The sequence below is a fragment of the Ambystoma mexicanum genome, chromosome 3p, assembly GCF_040938575.1.
Source record: "Ambystoma mexicanum isolate Mex_15411 chromosome 3p, UKY_AmexF1_1, whole genome shotgun sequence".
Lineage (NCBI taxonomy): Eukaryota > Metazoa > Chordata > Amphibia > Caudata > Ambystomatidae > Ambystoma > Ambystoma mexicanum.
The window spans coordinates 830,183,509-830,197,578 of NC_090925.1; the positions used below are offsets into that span (position 1 = coordinate 830,183,509).

The 14,070-nt window shown below is 46.8% G+C and overlaps 1 protein-coding gene across 2 annotated transcripts in view; it reads left to right on the top strand.

The window, feature by feature from the left end:
• PRSS53 (serine protease 53) overlaps positions 1–14,070 on the top strand; it is a 552,473-nt gene that overhangs the window by 391,004 nt on the left and 147,399 nt on the right. The gene's annotated exons all lie outside the window — the stretch shown is intronic.

The following is a 14,070-nucleotide window of genomic DNA, read 5'->3' on the forward strand; positions in this document are numbered from 1 at the left end:
GGTTTTCCGGGGGCGGGGGGAGAGGGGTTGGTAACAAATCACCTGCCACCCTTATTATTAGCTTAAGAGTCAGAGTTCCAGTCTTACTAAAGGTAAAATTAAGTGTGATTGGGTTGTTCAGCTGGCGTGGTGGCATGGGCGTTATGGAGAGAGGCGTGCTGAGTGACCAGATGCCAAAAACGAGTTTAAGGATGGCTGTCATATTTCCATGGTTTGCCTGGGAAAGATTTTGATTGATTAATAATAGCGTATGTAAAGATGCTCTGTGTAACGTGCTTTGGATAAAAAAGCGCCATATATATAACAAGGTATTAAGGAATGTGTGCTCAATTTGTAGGCAAACCCTAGTTTAAATAAGTGTTTTACTTCTGTGCATGTCATTTTAAAGGTATGGAAATTCCCAGTCTGAAGCATTATTCAAATTATGAAGAACTGTGTTTTTAGGCAGGTAACCCTTTCCCCTGTGATGTCACTTCCTATGATGTCATCAAATGCACATTAAGGGGCCCCACACTTACTTTGTTGCACTTGGCCCCGTAAATCCTCAGACCCGTCCAGACTACATGGCAGGGCTTACCTCAGGCATGTGTGATTACCCGCCCTGTGGTGATTGTATCGTACAATCAGTGGCACACGAGTGCCCTCTAATAGCTGAAAGAGAACATCAAGATATAGCCAGCTTGAAATATTAATCGATGACAATCTCCCTCTAGTGTGCTGTGGTATTGTAGAATCCTGCCTGGATTATATTTGCATACACCCACACAGCCTCAGTCCTATGCAGGCAACAATGATGAGGCGGAGACGGAGGAGAAAGTACACACAACTTTATTCATCAACTCCCAACCATACAACTGAACTAGACGCCTCCCGCCCCCCCTTGCCATAGCTCCATGTCCCTCTCCATGTGATGTGGTGTTCCTGTTGAGGTTCCCCCCCCCCCTCCACAATGACGTAACTAGTTAATTTCCTCAATCAGTCTCTGAGGTCGATTACGAGCCCTCTGAGGGAAGGCTGTTCTCATGGGGGCCCGGCGGTCCTCATGGTCCTCCTGACATGACGGGGCCCTCTCTTCACACAAGTCCTCACCATCACCTTCATAGGACGGATCCCAAACAGGGATTGTGGAGTCTGGGGCGAGGGCATTGAATTGGATGAAACCCAGCATCTTCCTAAAGTGTGAGGAATTTCGGGTGACACTTCTTCTTTCGACTTCTGCTGTAATGAGGGACCCCTTTACATGGGTTACTGTTAAGGACTCTTCATCAAAAGCAGCCATAATCTTTCTGCTTTGTGACTGCCGCACTTTGATGACGTCCCTTGGTTCTTGGTCATTATTTCGTGCTCTTCTGTCTTCATCTGCTCACCTCTTCATGTTTTTCCTTGTTCCTTGAGTCTTGCTCCCTCAGCTCAGTATCTCTCTGGTATCTTTCTCATGGACTGGTTGCGTGAGGTAGCCTTGTCCCTATGTTTCTACCAAACATTTCTTCCGATGGTGTCTTTCCAGTGGTGCTGTGAGGGGTATTTCGATAATATTGCAGCAGTTGGTATAATATCTTATCTACAGGTTCCCCCGTCAGCCGTGCGATTTGCACATTCCTCTTTATGTTAATCGCAAAACGTTGTACTGTGCCATTCGCTTGCGGCTATAATGGCGTAATTCTTCGGTGTACGAAACCCATGTATTCTGAGAATACTTTGAAATCTTGTCCCGTGAATGCAGATTCATTGTCTGATTTCAGGATTCTGGGGATACCATACGTGGCAAACATCCTGTCAAGTGCCGGGATAGTGTGAAATGCCGAGGTGGAAGGCACCAACTGTAAGTCTGGGAAGCAGGAATATTCATCCACGGCTACTATGATGTATTCACCCCCTTGCAGTGGTCCGAAGTCTACTGTAATTTCCTCCCATGCCTTTTCCGGGAGCTCTGTCAAACGCAGGGGTTCTGGTCGCATATGCAGGTTGATGACTGCACATGTGGGACAGTGGTTGAGGTGGTTTTCTACCTGGGAATCTAGGTGGGGAAACCATACCTTTTGTCTGAGCATTCTTTTTGTGGATACTATTCCTCTGTGACCCTCATGCGCTAATTCTAGCACCTTGCGACGTAGCATTCAGGGAATTACTATCTTCGTTCCTTTGAGTAGTAAACCTTTCTCTGACTTAGCCAGCTCGTCCTTGCCGGCTGTCAGACCGTTAATGGGCCTCATTAGGACTCCGGTGGCAGCCATGCCGGTAAAACCGGCACGGCTGCTGCCGGAGTCATTTTTTTTCCGGCACCCAGGAATGGGCAGTTACCAGGGCATTACAGCCCCGGCGGACCCAGTAAATGGGCATTCGCGGGAGCCAGAAAAAATTACTCCCCATTCCCATTGAGCCACATAGGGCTCAATGGGAATGGGGAGGCCGGATGCACCGGCACCATTAATCAATGGTGCCAGTGCATCCGACATGGTCTGCTCGCGGGTGCCGGTCTGCCCTCCACTGGTCCGGCATCTACAATCAGCTCCGTCTATCCGCTGTTTGATTGTCTGGAATGACAGTTGACAATCTTCCGTCCATGCGAAGTCTGCATTCTGTTTTGTTAGCGTTCTGAGAGGTTCGCTTACTGAGGCGAAGTCCTTTATGTGACAGGTGCACTAACTGGGAAGTCTGAGAAATGAGCGCAGGTCTGATGTGTTCTTGGGTGATTCCGCATCGGTAAGTGCTCTAATTTTTTGGGGATCTGGGGTCATTCCCTCTGACGAGAATATGTGGCCAAAGAAACGTGCGTTTTTTTCCCCTGAATTTGCATTTTTCTTTATTTAACGTGAGTTGAGCCTCCTATAGGGCTCGAGTGAGTGTGTTATCATGTTGTTCCTGGTCTTGTCAGAAGACTAACATTTTGTTGCTGTAATTCAAGCAATTTGGTATGTGCGTTATGACGACGTGGATTACGGATTGAAACATTTCAGCTGCTGAGGAGACCCCGAAGCTGAGGTGCTTGTACCTATACAATCTCAGATGTGTGACAAATGTGGTGATGTAACTGGAGTCTTTGTTCAATTCCAGCTGGTGGTACCCCTTGTTGCGATCTAGCTTGGAGAATGTAGTGGATCCATTTAATAGATGTACCATAGCGGTAATGTGGGGGGTTTGGTGGCGTTCTCATAGTATGGCTTCATTCGGACGACGCATATCTACGCATATGCGGATGTCCGTGGAATCCTTTTTTGTCACATGGATGATGGGGGGGCACCCACGGCGCGGGCATTTCTGCAGGCTTGATGATATCTGCCTCGAGGAGTTTGAGTTCTTCTTCTACTTGTACCTGTATATTTATTGGAATTTCTCGATAGTGTTGGGCCACAGGAGGAACATTTAGGTCAATGTGGAGTTCTATTTGGCGTCCTTTTAATTTTCAGAGGCCCTTGAACAGGATCAGGAACAATTGTTCAATTTTTGCTGCTGGGTCGAGGTATTTGTGAACCATGAGCCTATACAGTACATGGATGAGACCAATGTCGATGGCAGCTTTATAGCTCAGGATACACCCACTTTCAGTGGCTGAATCTAGTACGCGCATCAGGATTTTCTTTGTCTGTCCTTTGTAGGTGCATGATACCATAAAGTACCCCTTGCATGGCAGTGGTGTTTTTGACCCGTACGGGTAGATATGGACTTTAGCTGGCTGAAGGCGTGGTGCTTGTGGTATGTTGTCATATATTCCTTTGCTTATGACGTTAACAGTCGCTCCTGTATACACTAAGAATTCAGCAGCCATCTTGTTCACATGAATGATTAGGGTTGGGCTGTGTTCCTTTGCTGTCGGGTTGCCTGAGGCATATAGATAGCCCTTCCTTTTTGGCTCTTCTCGATGTTTCTCACTCCTCCTGCTGTCTTCCTTAGAAGATGTGCTAGATCTGCTGTCTGATTTTGAGTGCTCAATAAGGTAGCGTATGTATCTCCTGGGCCTTCTCATTGATCTCAATGAAGTTGGTTTTCTGTCACGCCAGTCGCCTGACATTCTGTCATGTGGTCTTCTCTCTGACTTTCCCTCTTTGAGCCTGCATTGAGGTGGCTCGTATGGCTGGCTTGATGCTCTGGGTGGGCTGTGCACAGGTCTTTCTTTGCCCTGGTAAGGCCTCCCTCCTGTTTCTTCACCCCTCATTTGACTTCAGTACATTACACATACTGCTTTGAAATGGTTGTCACCCCCACAGGCTGAGCACTGTTGGCCAATGGCAGTGCACTGACCGTCATGTGGAAATTTGTATCTGCATCTGTAACAGAACGGTTCGCCGTTCCCTTTGGATGAGAAATCCAACTTATTGATGCCTTCAGACTTGCCATGGGTTATTTCGATGACGCCCAGACCTTCGACTTGGGACGCCAGGGCTGAATCTGAGCGTGCGGGATGCAGGATTTCCTCTAAGGTTTCTGCAGTAGTTTCTTCCTGAAATCTGCACACTCGCAGCCAGCTATAATTTGTGAGTGCAATGCCTCTTTGTTTGAGTAGTTGTGAAATTGCAGTGTTTCATCTTTAGCCTCAGCCGCATGACAAAAGCATGCATGGATTCCACTTTCATTTGTTTGGTCGTGTGAAAAATGTACCTCTCATAGTCCACATTTGTGTGTGGGGTGAAATAGTCTGTTAAGGTATATTTGAGACTTGCATATGTGTCTGTCGTGTCTGTGGGGAGCTCATCCACGATGTCTCTGACATTGGGGGCCTATGGACAGCGTGTGGAAGCTGTGCTTCTTCTCTTCGCCTAAAGGCCCAATTGCCCCGATACATACTTCAAAGTCCCCTATCCATCTCTTCCAGCGAGGCCCTAGGCTGCTGGATTCTGTTAGATCAATATAGGTAGCTGAGTGATGAGGCTGTTGTGCATTCTAGCGAGCAAGATTTGAGCTGGTGTGAGGGGAACAATGAGTGTGTCATCCCCTGACATTTAGCTTGTTTGATTCTGGGTGTTTTGCCTTTTATCTATGCTCCTTCAGTTGAGTAAGTGTCCACAGTCTAACGAAGTGCCTTACATGCCCTCGAGTGCATAAGGGTTAACTGACCTCAGTTTTGCGTTGTCCCGCTGTCATTGTTGCGAGGAGATGAAAAGAATGCATAGTGGAGATAGCGAATGAGTTTTCCTTTTGCGCACTCTCCCTTGTGAGGCCACTTTCCCTTCAGGCCATGTGGTCGGGTGTCTTGTCGCCATGTGCGCGTATAATTGCCGTTAAGTGTTTCTGGACTGGCCTGTCTCCTCGCCTTCTGTATGCCGTGTGGTCGAGAATCTCTTTGCCCACGTGCGCACCTAATCGTTCTAGTGTCTCCAACCGGACTGTTTCCGATGCATGTTTGGCTCCGCTTTAGCAGCTGAACCGTTTTCGCTTCCTTTGGGACTTCCACAGCTCACTGCGCTTCAGCGGGCGGAGGCTATGCTTACACGCCCCAGCGCCATGTGTGGGAGGTTGGGCAGGGCTGGATGTCTGCTCCCTTTACCTCCGGCTGGCGGTGGCAGTTCCACGCGGGCCTTAGCTGCCCCGGGTTCCTCACTTGCAGTCTTTCAGGGGCGGCGTCGACTCTCCTGCACTCTGACGAATTCACGTGCTGTCTTCACCACACTTGCGCCACCGTGAGGGAGGACTGCCGGCACTGTGGATCCTTCAACCGCTTTCGCCGCCAATGTAGAATTTTGCCTGGATTCTGTTTGGATACACCCACACGGCCTCAGTCATACGCAGGCAACAATGACGAGGCGGAGACGGGAGGAGAAAGTACACACAACTTCCAACCGTAGAACTGAACTACCCGACGCCCGTCCCTCCCCTTCCTATAGCTCCATGTCCCTCTCCACGTGATGTTGTGTTCCTGATGAGGTGACAATGTCACGAGTATCCAAACCTTTTCTTGCGTGAGGGAATTTGGAGGGCCTACTGAGCCCCGTAATTGTTCCAAACGTACCCTTCAATTTGGTATCTGGCAGAAGTTATCTCTGCCTAATTTCAGAACCATAAGTTCCACAATTTTGCTCCTCTCCAGCCGGGACCCCTGCGAGCCGAAACGCCAACACTGTACTCAAGTCTCATCTCTTTGATGATTGGAGGATTACCAGCAGCCGCCATGCAAACCTCACAAATGCTCTCACATGGAAAAGGGGCGGAACTACCAGGTTCTTGAATAATTTTGACATTGGGATATGGCCCCTGAAGAAAGTAATAGATTGGCGAGAGGTCAGGTAGGGGTAAGGACCAATGGGAACGGAGAGGAAGGCTGGGGTATACAAAATAAAAAACTGTGCAGCCAGACAGCGAATGATGAAAGGTATTTGGGTGAGGTCAGAAAAAGAGGTGGCTGACCAAGAGACCGGGCGAAGAACCGAAGCTAGAGTAGAGTGCTGAAGACATGTTGGAGATTGTGGAATAGAATGCCAGTGCGGTATTGTGTGTGAGCGAGTGGTACCAAGCGGGAGAGTAGGGCGTGACTGTGGGAAGAGTGGGTGTTAGACTGGGCGAGAGAACGAAATAGGGGAAGGTAGAGGGAGAGTGGGAGAGTTTGGTCAAGAGAGAGTGAAAGGAAGAGAGTGAATAGGAGGGTGAAAGAGAGAGGAGACAGGTGTGGAGGTTGGAGAATAGGAGGGAGAGAAGTGAGCAAGGAGGAAAGGGTGGAACATTGGAGGGACATAGAGACAGCAAGAGTGTATGCTGGGGAAACAATGGGTAAGGTGTTCACATTGTTTGAGATTAAACTGTGTGCGTGCACAGTGAAATTGCAATAGTGTGTCCTCAGTGAGAGAACACTCTGCCCAGAGGCCATGCTTTGTTTCCTGTGTGGTTCAGTCTGCGAATAGAGGAAGCTTGAAAGATAGGATCCTCTGGACGCCCTGGTACCCTGCATCACTTTAAAGTTGTGACATTCCCCGATTTTGTGGGCTCACTTGTAACAACATTAAAAACATTGGTACTAATGCAGGGGTGATTGAAACTAACTCCAGCTAAAGGGATAGGTGGATTTTCCAGCTTTCATCCTGTGAGGCTGCTTAGAAAGAGCTTTGGGCATCTCTGATTTCGAACTGGGTATTCATTCCTGTTGATTCTGTGACTGTGCCTTGCAATGTAATAGTAATAGGGGCCAAGGGCAGGTGAACACAGGATCCTTCCCACACCACTCCTGGGCCAATCACCCAAATGCTCGGAGCGCCGCTCCCTGAGTCATCGCACATGTGGTCCTTAGAGCCAGGCAGCAGACCTCAACAAATAGTTTGGGACAGAAAGTGCCATAACTTGCTTCAACGTACCCTAGACACTGATATTGCAAGGTATGTTTCTATACAGGAAGTGACATTGACAGGTATATATATATATATATATATATATATATATATATATATATATATATATATATATATACATATATATATTATACATGGTGTGGCCTTATCAAGTATATTCATGTACTTGAAGAGGCATTGCTAGGTATGCAGTAGTAGTGCGACTGGTCTTTGCTCGTAAAGCCACTATTTAGAAGCATCTGTGCTGATATCTCAGATCCAGCAATATGTAAATAGGCAAAATGTTCTGTCATATGATGTTGTCTATATTAATGAACTAGTTGGTGTCTCCATTCCAATGAATGCACCCCTCTGCAGCCCTCTTTCTTTCTGGTGAGACAATTAAGCTTCAGCTACCATCTTTACTCTTGACATGAGTACATGAATATGTCCACTTTGTATGCTCTCACACTTCTGTGAGTTATTTTTTAACTCTGTGAAAAGCGGTCTGATTTTGTGAAACTTTGCATGGAGATAATTTCCAAAAGATCATTACCATGCATGGCAAGGTTCATTTGATTTGCGATTTGCCATAGTTGCCATAATAACTGAAGAACTAACTTCTCAAAGTCACCCCCATTTTTGGAATTACAGACGTACCGCTTGTGCTTTGCCACCATATCTGTTTATCTTTTACAGGTTACCATCACCATCTCTGCGGAATATACTCTTACCCCACTGTCACACACCAAGAATAACATCAGATCCATCTGACATGCAGCACCACTCTTGTATGAGAACAGGCGGTGCTCCTAGAGACACCATGCACCATGATGCAGTCAAAGACTCCATCCAAATGTGGTGTCTGTTTGGTAATGACCTCCCTGAACCAGACATAGTCGCAGCAGTCACTAGGGGGAGAGCTCTACAAGTCGGAAGGGAAGAGGCGCTTGAGGACTTTGGCCCCTAGATTTTTCCAGCTAGAGAATGCGAAACATCAGTCATATTGGTAGTTTCCCAGTGTCACAGATGGCTCCAGAAAATCTCAGTCTCTCCGAGACGGCTGATGGATTTTTATTTGATCTTTCAGGGCCCTCGGACCATCCTTCTCTGTTTAGTCTAGAAACCACCAATCCTCCCTAGTACAGATGTCTCTGCTCCACATATTAGTATACAGAGAATATTGACTCCTACTGTCTAGATTCTAACTTATACTAGAGGCGGAGAGCTAAAGGAAGAATGCCTCATGTGTGTAACCTCCCTAAAGGACTTCCGAGACTAGCCTACACTTTCCAGTGGTTAGTTATCTAAACCGAGATATTGGATTCTGCCTTGCAGACACTCTTCCAGATTCAGTCTCCTCCCTATCACACCCATGTACTCCTCTCCCTTACTGATGTTCCCTTCTTGGTGCTGTCTTCCCTTCAAATTCGCCCTCCTTTTCTATGCCTTTCATTTACTTTGTCTCTCCCTCCGATGTGTCTCACTGCTTCTAAGCCTCACTTCTATTCTTTGATTTTACTACTCCCTCCATGCTCCTACCCTTTCCTCCACACTACTACACTCTTCCACACTATTACTCCCTCCTCCACAATATCACTACTACTCTGCCCAACCTTGTACTCAGACACCCTCCTTTTGCTCAGACATCCACTTCACATTCATTCCCTCTACTAAGCACACTTGCCACCCTTCACACACACTCACAACATAGTACAACTTCCACTCACTAACCAATGACTCACTTGCTCCATAAATGGCATCCACGCCCACTCCACCATCCTTCCTGCTGCTAGTCTCTTTGTCTGCCACATCCTCCTCCACGGACCTCACCCAAACAACCCAGAACGTCACGCTTTCTAGGCTCACCCTTAAACACCCCCCCACCCCACCTTACCCTCTGGTTGGTCTGCTGGCCCAGGCCAGCCTTGCCTGCCCGGATGTGTTCATTACAAATAAGCTTTCGTATAGTGCATTAAGCCCTGTCCCTTTCTTTGTGCGCGGCCTCCGCGAAACAACAATGGAGATTTATGCCCATGTTCAAATTCATGTTGGGGAGTGTGGTCTGGCTGCCCTTAAGGTAAGTCCAGTCACTATTTGGTGGGATTTTGTTTTTTGTCCCTGATGGTCTATGGGACCCATACCGGTCTCCTTACTGGGAAGGCTGAGTCTGGCGTGCAGTGCGTGGCCTTGACCGCATCCACAAAGGAGCTCTGGCTCCACATTATGTTGTTTGCATCCCTCTAGTGGTGTCTGTAAGCTGCTCTTGCAGGACCCTGAGCCTGTGCGCAGGGCAGTGCCCCAGATAAGATTTTGAAGTGGGAGTATTTTAATCCCTATTGTTAAAAGTTGAAAGAAAAATGATTTTTTAGGGAGTAAAAATATAAGTCCAATTCCCAATGGGAATATTTTTTAAGCGAGTGAAAATATGTTTCAACTGAAAACGGAATTTTTTTTGTAATAATGATTGCTCTGCACCTAGTTATTTATACACATTAAAAGATACATGTGTATTTCTTCCAATCAGGCAGTAATAATAATAGCTTCTTCCTGTGGAGTACGTTCACTACTGGTCCAAACATATCCATGGAGGCATGTCAGCTGTGTGAGCGAAAGCAGGGGCTCAAGGACCATCGTGTCTGTTTCCTATTTTTAGTTGGGAGTATTTTTACACTCTATTTTTATTTTTGGGGAGTATTTGCCTAATTTTAGTGAGTAAAAGTGGCCGATACACCCCTTATCTGTAGGGCTGGCAGAGGTCCTTCGGTTCTCTCCCTGCTGACCCTTCCTCTCTGTCAGGATGGGCCAGCACTTGTGTTCCAAGGTATGGGGTGATGTCATTTGGTACTGCTCATAAACAAGCTATCACTTGTGGAGGGGACAGGAATTCGGGCCTTACCAACTGCTACTGTCCCCTTCTGGGTAGGACTGTCTTTGGATTGGATACCTTCCTGGTAGGCCTCCCACTCTTTACCCTCTTGACAAGGTCAGACTGCTGACCTTGTAACAGCAGCCCATGCCTGAAGTCCCCTGAGGTAACCAACTCCTGCGGGATAACCTCAGGGTTGTCAACTGGAATAGAACCAGAACCTGAGATGGAGGACTGGATAGTTTCAGACCCGAAGGGCCTGCCAGCATTGAGTGAGTTGTACTCAGCTGGAGGCCCAAGTCAGGTTGACTTTTGCCAGGAACAGATGGGCTATCCCACTCTTGGGGGTATGCAGAAGCAGACAGAGGGGTAGGCGCAGGTCAAGAGCTTTGGTCTTTTCTAAACAGGGCAGCAAGTGTAGGGCATGAGCCCTCACCTGTTCCAAAACAGAGACTACAAGATCGTTTTTACAGGCATCTTGAGGTCATAATTGAAGGCTTCAGTGCTCGCCTTCTGGTTTTGCCACATTTCTGGTTAGTCAGAAGAGACGCCAGAACCCCATTAAATTCACTACCTTTGGTTGGGTGGTGGTTTTGCAGATACCATAGGAAGGTCTGCAGACCTCTGCCTGTCCAACATCGTTTCAGCGCTTGAAAGATGAGTCCCCAGAATAAAGGCAGGGAATCCTAGGCCAGAAAACCACCACTGCATCAACAAGAACTCCACTCTGCAGGATCCTCAAAGGTGTGACTTCAGCTCTGATTTTTCACTGATTTCTCCTTTTGGGGATGCCATGACTCGCCTCTGGGTCTTGGTTTCATTGTTCCAAGCCTGTAGAGGTCCCATGCTCAGCGTCCCATCCGGACCTGGGACAGTCCCTCTTGGTGACGTCACAAACCTCCTCTGCAATATCCTGTCCTGGAGAGTGGTGAGTGAAACTGGACCTCATCTCCAGGGTCCTCTTATACTTCTGGAAGTCTTCTTTTGGTCCTCCCTGCCTGTGGGGCCTTGTGTGTGGACCTCCTATTTACCTCCATTGTTAACATTGGCCTGTTGATTCCTCTGGGCCCACACATTAACAATGGGCTTGCAGGTATATCTTTTCTTTGAGGCCTACGCGTTTCATTAAAAGTCCAGTTGGACTTTGTGGACTTCTCTTAGCATGTCCTGATCCTGTGAGATCACTATTCTGAGTTTATACTGTATTCTAAAAAGTTATTAATGATGTACTTTACTGTAAAGATTTTTTAGTTATTTCATATCCACATATTTAATATAAAGAATTGTAACAGATCTGTGGATGTCGTCCCTTCTCCCCTAGGGGGAGACCTTTCCCATGGGGCCAGAGCTGTGCATCCACAGTACAATAGTCCCCCTGGGGGTGGTGCAGAGGGGGAGGATCACATGAGAGAGGACGCCCCTTATGGGATTCGGGACAACTATTCACAGAGAACGCTCTATAGTACCGCTTTGACACCCCCTTTCTCTTTGCCAAAGCCAATCTCTCCTTCCCTTGTTGCAGTGTTAATATCTTCTGTTGTATAACAAGCCAACCTTATTCTAAGAAAATAACTAACTCTCAAGAGAATCCAACTGGCCTTCCATTTATTTGTATTACTAATACCGGGGCAAAGAAAATAGCTAGGAGTGTGCGGATTGATCCCGAGAACTGTGCTGAGCGGTCTAGTCTCCTGCTGAACCTGATTGGGACAAATTCATTCAAAATAGACGAGGGGAACCAGGTAAGAGAGATCCCTTCTCCTGAGAGGCCTTGCCAGCGAAGCTGTAGCACCAGCTGCAAGACGGGAGAGCCGAACGCCGTGCACGGAGAAGGGAGAAGGACCGAACGTAGTCCATGACGTAAGGACTATGCATGTCCTACCCCAAGCAACCTTCCGGGCGTTCCTGGATCTTGGGAGCCACCAGCTCAAGAAAAGGCCCTCTGGGAGAAGCGAAGAGCATCGTAACACCGAGACTGACAAAATGAAGCACCCGAACGCAGCCAGAGCCTCGCGCAGATGTCTTGCTGCTCGGAAAATGTGAACCAAACACAAAGGTACACGGGCAGGACAAGAGGTACTAGAGGCCTGAGGAAGCCAGGGAGCGAGTACAAATAAGAGGGCCTGGGATCCTGAGAGTAAAAGACTGACTCCTACGCTTGGCAGGAGAGTGAACTAAGCTTTCATAATTCAGAACTACAAGTCTGGGACCCGCACCCTTATGATGAGGATAACAGAATACAAGGGTCTGGGACCCTGAGAGTAAAAGAGACTGAACCCTAAGCTTGGCAGCAGAGTGAACCAAGTTGTCACCATTCAGAACTGCGAGTCTGGGACCCACACCCATATGAGAGCCGGAGAGTAGAAGGGTCTGGGACCCTGAAAGCAAAGGAGATAAAGAGATAATATGTATATGCTTGGCAGGAGAGTAAACTAAGATGGCACACTACTGCATGGCAAGTGTGGGACACGCACACTATTGAGAGACAAAGGCCAAGGTGAACTTTATCTGAGAGAATACAGGGTCTGGTGTCCAGCAAGATAACACGTTTTGTGGTACAATATTGTGAAAGCTTCAAAGGGGACAGGGAAAGGAAGACCAATCCCTTGGCTAATAGAATATTGTTTTGGACTTTGGGTAAGTCCAAAAAGAAGCCAGGAACATGGAAATACTTAACGTGGGATATGGATCTTTCGTTTGTGCTATTGGGGACTTTCAAGAAAACCACATAATAAGGAGACAACTGAAAACCACATAATAAGGAGACAACCTCCTAGTTAGTTAAGTGGAAGAAGAATGAATCCAGGTGAAAGAAGCCATTCCCTGGACATTACAACATTGTTTCTTTTGGAGATAACATTTGCTTATTTCTTAAAACAACCAGAAACATTTGGAAATTTGTGTTGGCAATGGTTTACACTATTTCCTCATTTGAGACAATATCCTTGCCCATTAGATACAGGTTAAGAGTCTTAGGGTCAGTAGTAGGGTTTTTGGACACAACAGTGACTGACTATTTGTTTGACATCATGACGTTTTCAATTATTTTCTTTGAGGCAGGTAATCCCCTCTTAGCTTTAGGGACAGAAATTCATTTTACCAACCCTCTTTTTCTGTTGAATAAAAGTTCATGACTCAAAACATGTTACCGCTGTGTCTGAGCTTTACTTCTGCATCCTTATAGAATATATTTAAATGGGCATTTTGTGTGAACTGTCCCTTATTGTGTTTTTATGAAAAGTGTTTATTGTACCTTTCAATTTAGCCACATCTACTGGTGAGTTGCCTTGACTGCTGAACCATTCTATGGATTGGAGAGTCAGGAACTCAAAGACACCACATGGTAAACAAAGTAGGTTAATATATCTGGTACCTAGAAATGAGGCCAGTCAGGTAGGACATTTTAGGTTGAAAAGGATACCAAGAAAATGTACTGTTGACTCATAGATTTTTATTTTGCAAGCATGTCTGGGAGGGTTTAATATCAATTGTGAAAACTGCTTACCATGCAGACATGGTAAACAGTGTTCACAAATACAATTAAACCCTTCCCAACATGCAAGCATGTTGGGGAGACTTTCATTCTAATTGTGCAACGTGTACAATGGACCACATAGGGATCTCCAGTATTCGCGCCGGCATGAAAATCCATGCTGGTGCAGATGCTGGGGCATTTCTATGGCAGAGAGAAGGGAGGGTGCAAGTTGTGTTCCACCCATCATCTCCGTCATACAAATGCTTGAAAATGAGCCGTGGTGTGAAAGGACGACGTAAAAGCCTTACTCAAGACTTTTACACCTTCCATTCACGGTACAGCTCTCTTGAACATGAGCTTCTAAGTCTGTATAGAGTCCCTGGGAGGTTGTTTCACCACTCTAACCCCTGGCGTGGTGCACTCATAGGGTTCCCACTTCTTTGGTTTGTGCTAAATATGTGCTTTCCATGGTCCAG